Source organism: Impatiens glandulifera, chromosome 4, assembly GCF_907164915.1.
Source record: "Impatiens glandulifera chromosome 4, dImpGla2.1, whole genome shotgun sequence".
Classification (NCBI taxonomy): domain Eukaryota; kingdom Viridiplantae; phylum Streptophyta; class Magnoliopsida; order Ericales; family Balsaminaceae; genus Impatiens; species Impatiens glandulifera.
In genome coordinates, this window is record NC_061865.1 from 41,331,994 (window position 1) to 41,346,632 (window position 14,639).

Sequence of the window (14,639 nt, forward strand, 5' to 3'; positions counted from 1 at the left end):
GATCCACTTTATATCCCTCAATCAATATTTTCAGAAAATCTGCCATTAAAGCTTCAAACTTTCTAGATGTTTGGAAATTTCTTGTAAGGCCTCGAAGCTCGGATCTAGGTGTTCCCAAAGTTTCCCTAAGAGCTGAGGAGTGTTCTCCAACTCTTAGTAAACTTCTAATCATCCTTTATTTTGAATTACCAGTTTAGATTGAATGTTTTATATCTAATGATTCGTCGAGATGATGTTTAAAATGATCCTGGGAGTTTTGTGAAGCTTCCCATGCCCTCGGGTCAAAGGATACGGGCCTTAAACAAAACTACAAAACCTGTAATTTTGATGTTCTTGAGGACCATGAAAACTTTTCCCAGGCTAAACCCCAACCGAGAATCCAAGAACCCAAGACCGAGGAAAACTAGCCCTTATTTAACCTAGGACAAAGGGACATCAACACCTTCGGGACCGAAAAAAGTCAGTCCATGAAAAACTTATGACCGAGTGTTCTTTGCACTTAAGACCGAAAAAATTACTCAAAGACTAACCTAGGACCAAGAATTCTAAAACCCTGACCGAGGGACTTTAGCACCCTAACTGAGGGCTTCAACACCCCGACCAATGATTTTGGCACCTTGACCGAGATGTATTAGCACCCCGACAGAGAATCCCGAACCCTAACTGAGGGGATTCTGACCCAAGACCGAGGGTTTTAGACCCGACCGATAAAAAATGCACATAGGACCGAGAGCACTGGTCCTAGGGCCCGTTTGGTTTTATTTTTAAAATTTTAAAATTATTTTTGTAAATTTGGGATCCTAAAATAATTTCTAAAAATACCAAAAAAATAGAAAATAATTTCAAAATATTTTAGAATATTTTAGAAAATTTTTATAAAAAATATATTTTGTTAAGGACTCGTTTGTGATTTATTTTTAAATTCTAATATCTTTAAAACTGATGTTCTTCGGGTATATTCTTCCATAGTCATCATCATCAGATACATGTATTAGAATTTAAATATTGTTGTTATAATTTTAAATAAGCAAAAACATGTGCATGTCTAAGACCGAAAGAATAATTGGCTAAAATAAGACGTTATACAACCAATTTTTGAAAGCGAAGATTTTATAAAGTAGAGACCGTTTTTAAATAGGTACGTAGGATGAAGCGCGAAAGACCTTTTTCGGGTATCACCAAACTACGAACCAAAAACTCTAGTCAAAATACTTTTGTATATGTATATCTTTTTATTGATTTTAAACTAAAAATCAAGTTGCAACTCTTTATTAAATAATAATCTTTCTAATAAATTATTTTTAATTAATTTTGAAATACATATTTTGATCAATCAAAATTTAATTTGATTACTCTAATCTAAAAGATTATTTGAAATTTGATCAAAAACTAATTATTGATATAATTAGTTTTAAAAAAAATTGGATATATTTTATGAATCTTTTAAACAATGATTCCTATACGCAAACTAAGATTGAAATTTGTCGAACTCGAGATTTTTTCGAGACAAGAATTTTCTGGGGTTATAGTACCTCTTCATCAACTCATCAACAAGAATGGCCAGAGAGGAATAGGAGTTTAGAGGCTATTGATGAAGATGGGAAAGCGACAATTCTGCTATTTTCTCGGTCGGGTTGTGGGCTTGTGGCGTTTAATGAAGAACATGGTGTCCTAGATTAGAGGTTGTAGGCGCTGGTGGGTTAGGGTTAAGGAAAGCCTCATTGGAGATCAACCATTTGTCTCTCATCTCAATGTTTATATTTTACCAACAAAACATGTCATTTTATAAGAGAGAGTGTCAATAATATCTAAACACTCATGCATATGGAAAAACGTCTTGGTCATCTTATATAGATCCATCTCATAAATTGGGTCATACGTTTTATTCCCACACTTTATTCCAAAGTATTTCTCATTCACATTGAAGATAACTTTTGATCATATATATTTCAATTTGATAAGGTGGGAGAGACATACCTTTGCTCCTCCATGTAATAATTATCAAATAGTGGTGAATTTTCTTCCACACATAGGAAGGTTGTCTTGAACAATTACCAGAATTCTATCGAGAAACATCAAAATAAGTTCCTCCTCTAACGATGATTTATCTGCTATTAACAACATATTTTTGACCACCTAAATTTATTAGAATGGTATCAAAAAAGATTTTCTTGTCTTTTCCCAAAATCCACTAGTTCTTACATTGTTGGAATATCTTTCATGTTATAATATAAAATAATATATATATATATAATATTAATAATATTATAATAATATTATTATATTATAATAATATTATTATATTATAATTGTATACTTATTAGTTTATATAATGTTGTAATATTAGACGTCTTACATGTAATTTAATATATCATTCAAAACAATATATCTAAATTCTAACAAGGTATCAATACTTTATTTTTGTTTTGAGCATACAAAAAAATAGTGTTATGTTGTCTCTATCAATATTATTGGAGTCATTTATGAAAGTTTTTAAAATAATATTTTTTTTCTTTATAAATGTGTCTATTAGTGTGTTCATTTTCTTCCGCTATTAAATTCTTAGAGATTTTTCGGTTGTTATTTTACCCAATTAGGTAAAATTCATATTTTTTTTAGTCTTAATTTAATCATATTGATTTTTTTTATTAGTTATTTATTCAACACACTGTCATCCCACGTTGGATAAATCTCAACACTCACGAATAGTATAGAGTTGTTTCAATTGTTGTTTTACCCCAGCATTTAACGCTTATGGTTATTGGTTTATCAGTCAACACATTATTATTATGTAATTAGATAGATTTCAACACTCACGAGTAATTTCAGTATTTCATTTGTTGTTTCACCTCAACCATCAATACCTATGAGATTCTACATTTTTCACTATTTTTCAGTCAATACATTATCATCATGTAAATGAATAAATTTCAAAACTCATAAGTTTATGAAACTTGAATAACATAACATCAACATTTCATATTATCGTTTCAACCTAAATTGTTTAAATAATTTTCATCTTGAGTTTGAGAATGATTGTTATATTATAAAATAATATATATATATATATATATATATATATAAATAAAAGATTATAATGTTATAATATTGTGATATTATCATTATATTATTATATCTTTTCTTTATTAATTTATTATAATATATATATATATATATATATTAGAATTTACAGCATTCATTATAATATCTTTATTTTAAAATATAATAAGCATTTAATTCTTTGAGGTCTAAATGATACATATATGGATACATGTACATTTATGAACATGAATAGATTATTTAAAGATTTGATCGAGATAAATTCTTTTGATAATCAAGATAGAGTCATGTGTGACTTTTATTTTTTTTCAAGAAAAATGAAACAAGAACAATAGGGAATTGAGAGTATTTGAGAATTTTGAAATCAAAACTCATTAAGATAAATATAATATTCAGAATTTTGTCAATTATAAAGGTAGAAAAATAAAGAACCAGAGCCCTCCTGAATGCAACAAATTTTCACGCAATGCTTTCGAACTTCATTTTGGAACAATGAGTTTTCAATTAGTTTTGTGTTTTTGAGTGACTTAACATTGACACTTTTCCACTTTGTTTTAAGGAGAAACTTTTTATTCATCAACAAAAATAAAAGCGTCGTGTAAAAAACAAATTTTAACGATAAAAAATAATGTCACAAAAGAAAATGAAGATACATCAAAAAGAATTTTATTTAAATATCAAGAAAAAAAATTATTATTATTATTTTTATTATTATTATGTTACTTGAATTTTAAATATAGGTTATATATATCCTCAATTTTAATTTTATTTAAATATAGACAGTTAACATTATTTCCAGAATTAAGATTTTATTTTATATTTAAGGTGTTTTAATTAAGTTTTTGTTCGTTATACGTTTTTATTTTAATTTTTCTAAAATCAATTTTCAAATCAATCACTTCTCACCAATGACAGCACTAATTTCATTAACCAAAATACTAAAATACCTTTTATTTTAAATTATTATTTTATATTTTATTTATATATATCAATACCTTTAAGTCTTTTTATCAAAAATAATTATTATCTCCTCAAAATCATCACCCATCATTTAATTTTCCTCTCTCTTGATTTAAAAAAAAAACATAAACGAACAAGGTCTATGAATTAAATTAATAATATTTAATATGAGAAATGATAAGGAAAAAAAATTTGAAAAAGAGAATAAGAGAGTTGACATGATTTTATCTGATTAATCGAAAAATTAACAAATTTTATCTACTTTTATCCCTCTACTCTCTCATCACTCTCCCAATTTTCCAAAAATAATATTGTGACGGTATTACCTTTTCATTCTCTCTCCTAATTTTTCTCTCCTTTCCCTTCTCATTTAATATTTTTGAAATTATTTTTACAACTTAAATTACATTTTTTATATATATATTTTATTTGTCTCTTTTTCTTTTAAAATTTTATTTTCATAAATTTTATATTTATTTTTTAGTATTGATTATCTAACATATTTTAATCCCTGTCATTTTTAACATGTCATGACATTGTTTTATCTAATAAGACAAACAAGAATAATTGTTATTACTTTGTAACAAAAAAAAAAAATTTCTTTACATGTTAAAGTGACCTAGCTATATCAATGAACAATTTTATTTAAGAAATATCCTGACTCACCACACACTTGCACACAAACAATTGATTCATTGCTAAACCTAACCTAACCTAGTAGCAAGCGTATGGTTTACAAGCAAACCCTCATATCATGGCAATTCCCTTTTTTAACTTTTTTCCAGTTAAATTTTTTTTTAACCAAAAATATTCTTTAGCTATTAATTATAAAAAAGTTTAAGTAAAGCTGGTTTTATGGCTATTGTTCCCCTATATATAGAGAGGTTCCTGGACTTATTATGGCATTGGAAGAAGAAGAAAAAAGAGAGACTAAGGGATAGAAAGAATTGCTTCTTAATTTTTCATTCTTCCAATCTAAGGGGTTACATGGCAATTTTCTCCGACGCAAACCAATGGGTTTTCATCTTTGGAATTATGGGTAATTTATAAAAGCTTCCACTTATAAGTGCCATATATATCATATTTATCTTCTTTAATTGAAAATAGTTTTGTATTTAATTCTATTGTTATTTTATGTTTTTAATGAAATGTAAACTGCTTTTAACATCATTATAACCAAATCCCACTAAATGGACAAACTTTTTGTATATATTGACTGCTTATACTTATTATTAGTTAATAAATAAGATGCTCACATGGTTACACATTGGAGATTAGAAAAACAAAAGCAAAGTTGATCAAATTAGTAAAGTAAAATCTCACAAAAAGAAATTAAGATCCATATGATAATATGTGATATTGAAAGTAAGAATGTTACTAGTTATTGCAACTAGTCATAACTTTCCTTTGCAACACGACGAGTTCATAAAATATATGTGATTTCGATACAAGCTATTGTTTTTTTTTTATCTTTTTATAATGATTGTAAATAAAGTTCATAATAATTTGCAATCACTGCATACTAACTCAATCTCATCTCATGGGTTTATGCAACAGGAAATATCATCGCTTTCATTACATTTCTTTCCCCAATGTAAGTAAGACATCTTTTATAATTTATAATAAAAAATTTGTTATTTGAACACCGTTTATGGCTTTATGCAACATTGGTGTATTGTTGATTATGAAAATGTTTTTCTCTTACAAAATGTAATTGAAATAAAATGGTTGTGAAAACCTTTTAATTGTATTGAACATACGAGTCACTTAAATATTGTTCATTAACTAACTTTGAATTGGAAGTATATAAGATCCTTTATTAATTACTAAATTTTCTCATATTTACTGCAGTCCTACATTCCACAAGATTGTGAAGAAGAAATCTACACAAGAGTTTCAACCAACTCCATATCTGGTTACACTATTTAGCAGCTGCTTGTGGATATACTATGCTTTAACCAAATCCAATTCTATGCTTTTGATCACCACCAACTCAGTTGGTTTGGTTATAGAGTCCATTTATATTATCATCTTCATTTTTTATGCTTCAAGAAGTGTTAGGGTAAGTCTATTTTCACTTTTTCCTTGTTTATTTTTCTTCTTAATAATGTGTGTGATACTATTATCTATTCTTGAATCATCTATTTTCACTTCTTCCTTGTTTATTTGTTAACTTTTGCAGATACTGACTTTGAAGATACTCGTCTTGCTGGATATTGTATTATTCTCAGCTGTTTATCTCCTAACTCACTATTTCTTAAAGGGTGCCGAAAGATTACAAGTAATTGGATTAGTCTGTCTAGTTTGTAACATCCTTGTATTTATGGCCCCTCTTGGAGTGTTGGTAAGCAATATCCATCAATTGAACATGAAAAACAAATAAAATTTAGAAATTTTTGTATAAAGTATTTTCGGAATACAATACAGAGAACAGTTGTGCGAACAAGGAACGTAGACTCTATGCCATTGGCATTGTCACTCGCCTTAACAATGAACGCTATCACTTGGTTCTTCTACGGTTTATTGCAAAAGGACTACTATATCACGGTGAGTCGGTTTTTTTACTTCATATTTCTTTCCTTATCAAACAAATAGTTTTTTTGTTTATTTTGAATTATTCGAAACTCTTATATTTCTTTACACATTTGGTAGGATCAGAATATTTTGGGCATGAGATTTGGGATCATACAATCCGTATTTTTGTTTATTTTGAATTATTAAAAGCTTTTATGTTTTTTACACATTTGGTAGATTCCTAATGTTTTGGGCATGGGATTTGGGATCATACAAATCGGAGTTTATCTGTGGTACAACGGCTACAAGAATGTTCCAGAAGATCAGAAGTTGCCTATTTCCATGGTTACCATCAAAGAGAACAATAGTTAATAAATAAGATGATCATTAAAAGAGGAAAGCATCAGTCCAAGCAATTCAGTTTATTTCATGCACTTAAAAATATTTAATATATTTCAAAGTTATATTTACTTTAATATAATATATGTATATAATATAAATGATCATGATTATTAGCTACAACCCATGTAAGCTATTCAGTTTATTTCATGTTTAAATACTAATATTGTATTGGGAAGAAAGCAATAATTACTTCCATTATATTTGTACTACATTGGTATTTTTCTTCTCCTTTTTATTTAATGTCAAAATAAAACTTAATCTTAGTTTGATGTGATACAGCTCTAACGCCCAAATTTCAATTAAGTTTGTAGTTCATGGCAATGTGACTCATGTTCGGTCACAATCACTCATGTAACTGGAACTTAACTTTGAATAAAGGAATTTTATTAATTCAAATTTTGTCTTGATCTTGCCAAGCACATGATGTCCTCATTGGTTGGGCATGTTTAGGTGTTCCTTGTCATTGTGATCGGGTTAACTTCCGGGTAAATAACGGTTTAAAGTTTTTTTATTATGAAAACGGGTTAGGGTATAAATACATATTTTTGTATTTTTTTCTTAAGACACAATAAGGTTGAGGGAGTGAATATATTTAGGGTTTTTTGGTTCCTTCTTGTTCTTTAGCTGATCTAGATAGAGGTTGGGGGAGCTTTAGATTGTGGAGTATGTCAATCAATCCTAGAGTAATCACATCTTTCATTTGAGAGTAGAGTTTGATTTCTAAGAAGATTGGTTACGTGTTTTAACATTGGGGTAGAGTGTTCTACTAGTTACCCGACAAAATTGAAAGAGGAAATCAATTGGTTTCTTTGTTGGGATTTTCGTCAATTGTTAGAACTATAATAATGGAGAAATCTAGACCTGCTATGGTGAGTATGAATGGTACAAACTATAGGCAATAAAAAATGATGATTAATGATTTATTAATTTCAGATGATTTGCATGAAACAATTGAAAATGAGGGTGTTATTAGACTTGAGAGTACAAAAGAGGATGATTGGAAAAAGTTAGATAGAAAGTCGTGTAGCTATATTAGTTTGTGGGTAGGTGTAAATGTTGTACACCATGTTTTTTTTGGGGGGGGGGGGGAACGACTTAGCGTCATTTCATTAAAAATTCCCAAAAATGGGAAAAAACCACGAGTTTAAGAGATCATTCTAGACAGGCCTAGAATGATTTTAAAGTCGTAACATTCTAAATAAAAACTAAAAAGCTAAAAAAATAAATGAATTATCTAATTACAATGTTTTCAATTCTAGTGAGTTTAAAAAACATTAAATTCCAGTTCCTACAGATATTCTAGTTCTGCTCCGTGCTTAGAATTCTTGTTCACGTTCCCGCGAGGGCGCTGCAATCTGATACAATATCTTTCCATAACTCTTCAACGCTCCTACGGGTTCTGCCATATACCATTGCATTTCGTTCTTGCCAAATGTTATACACCACTGCTCCAAAGCCGCACTTGAACACGTTTGTTGCAAATTTGTTTCCCTTGTTTTGAGTAGTGCTGCATCTTTGATTTCATTCCATTCGCTCGGGAAACTGATCATCTCCAAGCTTTTATAGAATTTGTCTCAAAGTTCTGAAGCAATACAGCAGCTCCCGAATAAGTGATCTATGGTTTCTTCATTTCCTCTACATAGAAGACAGCTCGTGTCCGGGATGCTCATATACTTGCTGATATGATCACGAGTGCTGAGTCTTTCCAAGAAGGCGAGCCATAAGATGAACTGGTGTCTAGGGATAATCTTCGTTGACCATACAAGAGGAGCCCATTCTACTTTCTGCGCTTTTTTCCGGGTTACCTCCCATATTTTTTTCGATACCAACTTCCCATTGTCCTCAGTTTTCCATTCATGAATATCCGGTCTGTTGTGTAGTTGTATGTTGCTTATATGATCAAGTATCCTCTATCCTTCTGGATTTCTTCTCAAGAGTGAGTCACAATTCCCGTCTTTAATGTCTCTGATTTTTGCTTCTGTGCAGTCCCTTCTGATGCGAGTATATTGAAACTCCTCCTTGTGGATGATAGACTGGTTTTCGAACCATGGGTCGTGCCAGAAAAGAGTGTCTTTCCCGTCCCCTAGCCGGATGTCATAAAGATCTGTAATATCGCTTCTTAGTTTAAGAATCTTTTTTAGAGACCAGCTCATACCTTCATGAATTTTGCAGGTCCAGATGCTGGTTTCGTATTTCATAAACCTCGTATGCACCCATTTAATCCATAGTGACTCCTGATTGCGCTCCAAAGCCACAAATGCTTGAAGGTGAGAGCCTTGTTCCACTCTATACAGTTCTTCAAGCCGATGCCTCCCTCGTCCTTCGGTTTGCAGAGAACAGTCCATTTGACTTTTTTCCTCCTCTTCCGCAACTGCCCCAAATAAAGTTCCTCATCAATGTATCGAGCTCCTTCATTACCTTCTTGTTGTACACCATGTTGATAACGAGACTACGACGTATGGTGTGTGGGAAAAACTTGAAGTTCTCTACGCTGGAAGGTTAGTAGGGAATAAAGCAACATTGGTGCGAAGGCTGGTGAACCTTAAGTACATTGATAGTAAATCAATTGCTGAGCACTTGAATGAATTTCAAAATATTTTGAATTAGTTGATTAATATGAAGATAAAATTTAATGATGATGTGCAAGAACTTTTAATCTTTAGCTTTTTACCTACGAGTTGGGAGACACTTATTATCACTCTCAGCAACTCAACATCAAATGGTAAAGTCAACATATAATTTTCACCAGTTCCTTATTTGATGAGAGGAATTGAAAGGGGGATAAACACTATAATTCTGATATGTGGGTGACTGAAAGAGGAAGATTAAAGGATAATAGAAGTGGTTCGAGTAGGGGCAAGTCTAGAAGCAAGTATAGAGCTCCGAGAAGGATAGTGCTTTTCAATACTATGGAAAAATGGGTCATTGGAGAAACAATTTTTGGAAATTTAAAAATGATAAAGAAAATGGTAGGGTGAAGCCTAAAGAAAAGAAAGAAGAGAGTGCATATACATATATTTATGATTCGGATGGTGAACTCACATATACTTCTAAATGTCAAGACTTCTATCTTAGAACGTCTTCAAATGAAATAGAATGGATTGTTGACACGTGGGCCTCATTCCATATTACTACATGCAAGGTTACTTCGATTCCTTTAACGCTGGTGATCATGGTGAGGTTCGCATGGGTAACAATGGTGTGTCCAAGATAGTTGGTCTTAGTAATGTTAGAATCGAGACAAACATGGGTTATTTTCATGACTTTGAGAGAAGTAAGACATGTTCCTGACTTGAGAATGAATTTGATTTCTGTAGGTAAGCTTGATGATGGAGGCTATCATAATATTTCAGTGGTGGAGCATGGAAGTTAAGCAATGGTTCCTTGGTTGTTGCACGAGGTAAGAAATGTTGTTTCCTATACAAGACAAATTTGTAAATTGTCAATGATGCAGCGTATTCTGTCGTGATGGAGTCATCCTGTGAGTTATGGCACAAGAAACTATGTCACATTTGTAAAAAGGGGCTGACTATTTTTATCAAGAGGATTTAAATATCGAATCTCAAGGATTCTCATCATGAAAGTTGTGAGAATTGCTTGAAGGGTAAGCAATAAAGAGTCTCCTTCAGTAAGTCGAAAGTGGAATTGAAAAAGAATGTTCTTGAGCTAGTCCATAAAGATGTATGTGGTCCTATGAAGATTAAATCTATAAGTGGTGCTTCTTATTTCGTAACCTTCATAGACAATGCATCTAGGAAGGTTTATGAATATGCTAAAAAGTCCAAGGATGAAGTTGTAGCAAGGTTCGAGGTCCTTCACAAGTCGATTGAAAGAGAAATAGGTAAGAAATTGATGAGGGTGTAGTCATATAATGGGGGAGAGTACATAAGATCATTTGATGATTATTGCAAAGAGTAGGGTATTCGACATGAACAGACTGTACCCAAGACTCCACAATAAAATGGAGTGGTAGAGAGAATGAACAGAACAATGTTGGAATGGATGAGGAGTATGCTATCCCATTCCAAGTTGGCTGGGCATTTCTGGGTTGAAGCCATGAGCACTACAATGTATGTGATCAATTATTCTCCCTCCAAACCATTGAGTAAAAAGTTTTCAGAAAATGTTTGGTCAGATAAAGATATTAGTTATGACTATTTACGTGCTTTGGTTGTAGAGCCTTTGTGAATTTTATTAAAGATGAGAAATCTAAGCTAGATACAAAAACTAGGAAATGCATATTTTGTTGTTATGGTGATGAAAAGTAGGGATACAAGTGTTATGACCCAATTGACAAGAAGGTTTTGAGAAGTCGAGTTTTGGTATTCCTTAAAGATCAAACTATTGAGAATTTTGAAGATGGTAACAAGATTGGTGCGCACATACATGATCTTCCTGGTCTTGAGTTGTCTTATGATGTTGAGGAAATAAGGCCACATGTATCTTCAAACTCTGATAGTGATGATGATGTTCCTCAGGGTCAAGTTATAGGCCATATAAATGATACAGAAGCTGATCTTAGTGATAATATTGAGGCTGATCATGATGGTGAGGAAAGTAAGGTGTGCAAACTTGTCAAAAGTCTATATGGTTTGAAGCAAGCATCAAGGCAATGGTATCTTAAGTTTGAGTCGTTCCTGACCATCCATGGGTACATGAAGACGTCTACAGATCACTATGTCATTGTGAAAAAGTTGCTTCTAATGATTTTATTATACTTCTCATATATGTTGATGACATTCTGATTATAGGGAGAGACAAGCTCAAGATTGCCAAGTTGAAAAAATATCCGGCCAAGTCTTTTGAGATGAAAAACTTGGGTCAAGCAAGACAAATTCTTGTAATACATGTCATTCATGATCGAGTAAAGAAAAGGCTATGGCTGTCTCAAAAGAGATATATTGAGAAGATTTTAAAAAGATTTTGATTGGACAAAGCAAAGCCAGTTGATTGTCTTTTGGCTATACACTTGAAAATAAACAGGACAATGTCTCCCAAGGATGAAGAAAAAAGAAAAGATATGTGCAAGGTTCCGTATGCTTTAGTAATAGGCATTCTAATGTATGCAATGGTCGGCACAAGATCGGATATAGCTCATGCAGTTGGAGTAGTTAGTCGTTTCCTTTCAAATCCTAGTAAGGCACACTAGGAAGCGTTTAAGTGGCTAATGAGATATCTTTGAGGAACCTTCAAATACGCTTTGTGTTATGGTACTGGAAAAACTACATGTTGAAGGGTTTTCTAATTTAGATATGAGTGGTGATATTGACACATTGAGATCAACTTCATGGTATATGTTTACCTTTGGAGGATGAGTTGTATCATGATAGTCTCGTCTACAGAAATGTGTTGCTTTGTCTACTACAGAAGCTGAATATATTTCCAATACTAAATGTTGTAAGGAAATGAGATGGATGAAGGAATTATTAAAGGAAATGGGTATAGCACAAGACAGGTTTGTGGTGTTTAGTGATACACAAAGGGCTATATATTTGAGCAAGAATTCAAGTTTCCATTCATGTTCAAAACACATGAAAAGAAGGTATCATTGGATCCATGATGTGCTTGATAAGGAGTTATATTTGGAGAAAGTGCATACGGATGAGAAAATGTTAGATATGATGACAAAGGGCTTTCCAAGTAACAAGCATGAGATATGTTATGCCAAAGCCAAAATGGTTCTGGTAGGGTTGTCATGATGATGAATGTTTACAGCAACATCTCCCATGGCTCGGAAGGGGGAGAATTGTTGAGGAGTTCATTTTCATTGCGGTCGAGTTTTAACTTTCGAGGAAGTAAATGGGTCATAGTTTTCTATTATGAAAACGGGTTAGAGGTATAAATAATTATTTTGGTATTTTTCTCTTAAGACACAATAATGTTGAGAGAAAGTGAACATATTTATGGTTTTCTTATTCTTTCTTGTTCTTTGGTTGATTCATATAGAAAGGTTGGGGGAGCTGTTGATTATCGAGTAACTGAATCATTCCTAAAGTAATCACTTATTTTTTATTTGAGAGCATATTTGATTTCAAAGAAGATCCGTGATGCAAAACCCAACGGGGGATAACCAAGAGGGTCATGCAATGGTGGACCAGTGTGATCATGAGATTTTGATCGGTCATTTTGGGAATTTTATTGTGGAAGACTCTGAGAAAACTAGAGGAGAAAGATAAAAAAAAATTGAAAATAATTTTAGGAATTGAGTTTGTTGGCTCTGACTATCGAATCTTTTAAAAACAATTATGAAGAAATGAAACTCTGGAAAATAGACAATAATATGTTCAAGAGGAAAAGTCTTAAAAGTCTTAAATGTTATATATTAGCCTTTACACACAACTCTTATAAATGGTAATTAGCTTGGAAACCCTAAATTACTTATACATATAGGCCCAAGCCCATTAATAATTAAATAAGCCTTAATTTAATAAAAGATAATAAAGGCCAACAACTTTTAATTTGCTGACAATCAATTTGCAACAACAATTCATCACGATCCATCTCTACCAATGGTGCATCTGCATAGACATCTCGTAGGATTCCAAACTCCACTGAATTTTTTACGAGCTTATTATTGTCGTTGTACCACTCCCACTTCTTCTTCTACTCGAACACGGTATCTTTACTCACACAAATTTTCCCACATGCTGGATCAAGAAACCTCTACGCCTTGTTTCCATCTTCGAACTTCACATTTCGTTAATTTTCTCGTCGAGCTCATTAAGCATCTCTCGATGGCCCATCATATGATTGATTGATCGATTTTGAATGTACCACACATAAGTGTGATTACACTCATCGCCACTTGCGAGGAGTTTTTCCATGACTTTCTCTTCATTGAGCAACACTACCTCCAGTTCCTCCTTGGACGATTCTTACACGAATTCTTCGAGGTTTCTCTCCTCGTATTCGGGAAAATCATTCGTCACTCTCTCAACAAACATTAATATTGGCTCCTCGTCATAAAATCTAGTGAGGTTTGTCTCATTGTCTTTAGGAAAGGCATTCGTCTCCCTCAGCAAACATTAATGTTAGATCCTCGTCATAGAAGCTAGTGAGATTTGCCTCATCAATAGACCTTTTGTTAGTGCACTTGGACGTGTAGTCCCCATACTTTTGACAAGCATAACACTTTATTATGCTCGTGTCTTTACGAGGCTTTTTGTCTTCTTGTCGTGGTTATCTTTCACCCCGACCTCGACTTCCACCTCGCCCTTTTCCACGACCTCGGTTATCTCCACTGTTGCCGCTGCGACTCGACAATCCGGAAGAAAAAATTGGCTTCTCCATTTTTCTTCATTCGTGAAATCCATTTATCATGCATGAGAAATATGTTCTCCTCCTATTGGTCTCCGTAGCCGCGAAGTCTCTCCTCGTGGAGTTTGAGACAACCGACAATCTCCTTGATGGTCATATTCTTATGGTCACCAAATTGCCCAATCGCTGTAACGATCTGCAAGTATATTTGTGGTAAGGCTCTAAGGAACTTCTTGATGACATAGATCTCTTCCATCTTATCTCCCAATGAGTAGATACTAGTCACTATGGATGTCAATTTTATGGAGAATTCATCCACCGATTCCCCATTCTTCATGTGAATCGCCTCGAATTGTGTCTTCAAGATTTTCACTTTTGCCTCCTTGACTTTCTCTACTCCAACATGCATTGTTTTTAACGTCTCCCACACTAGCTTGGCAGAATCC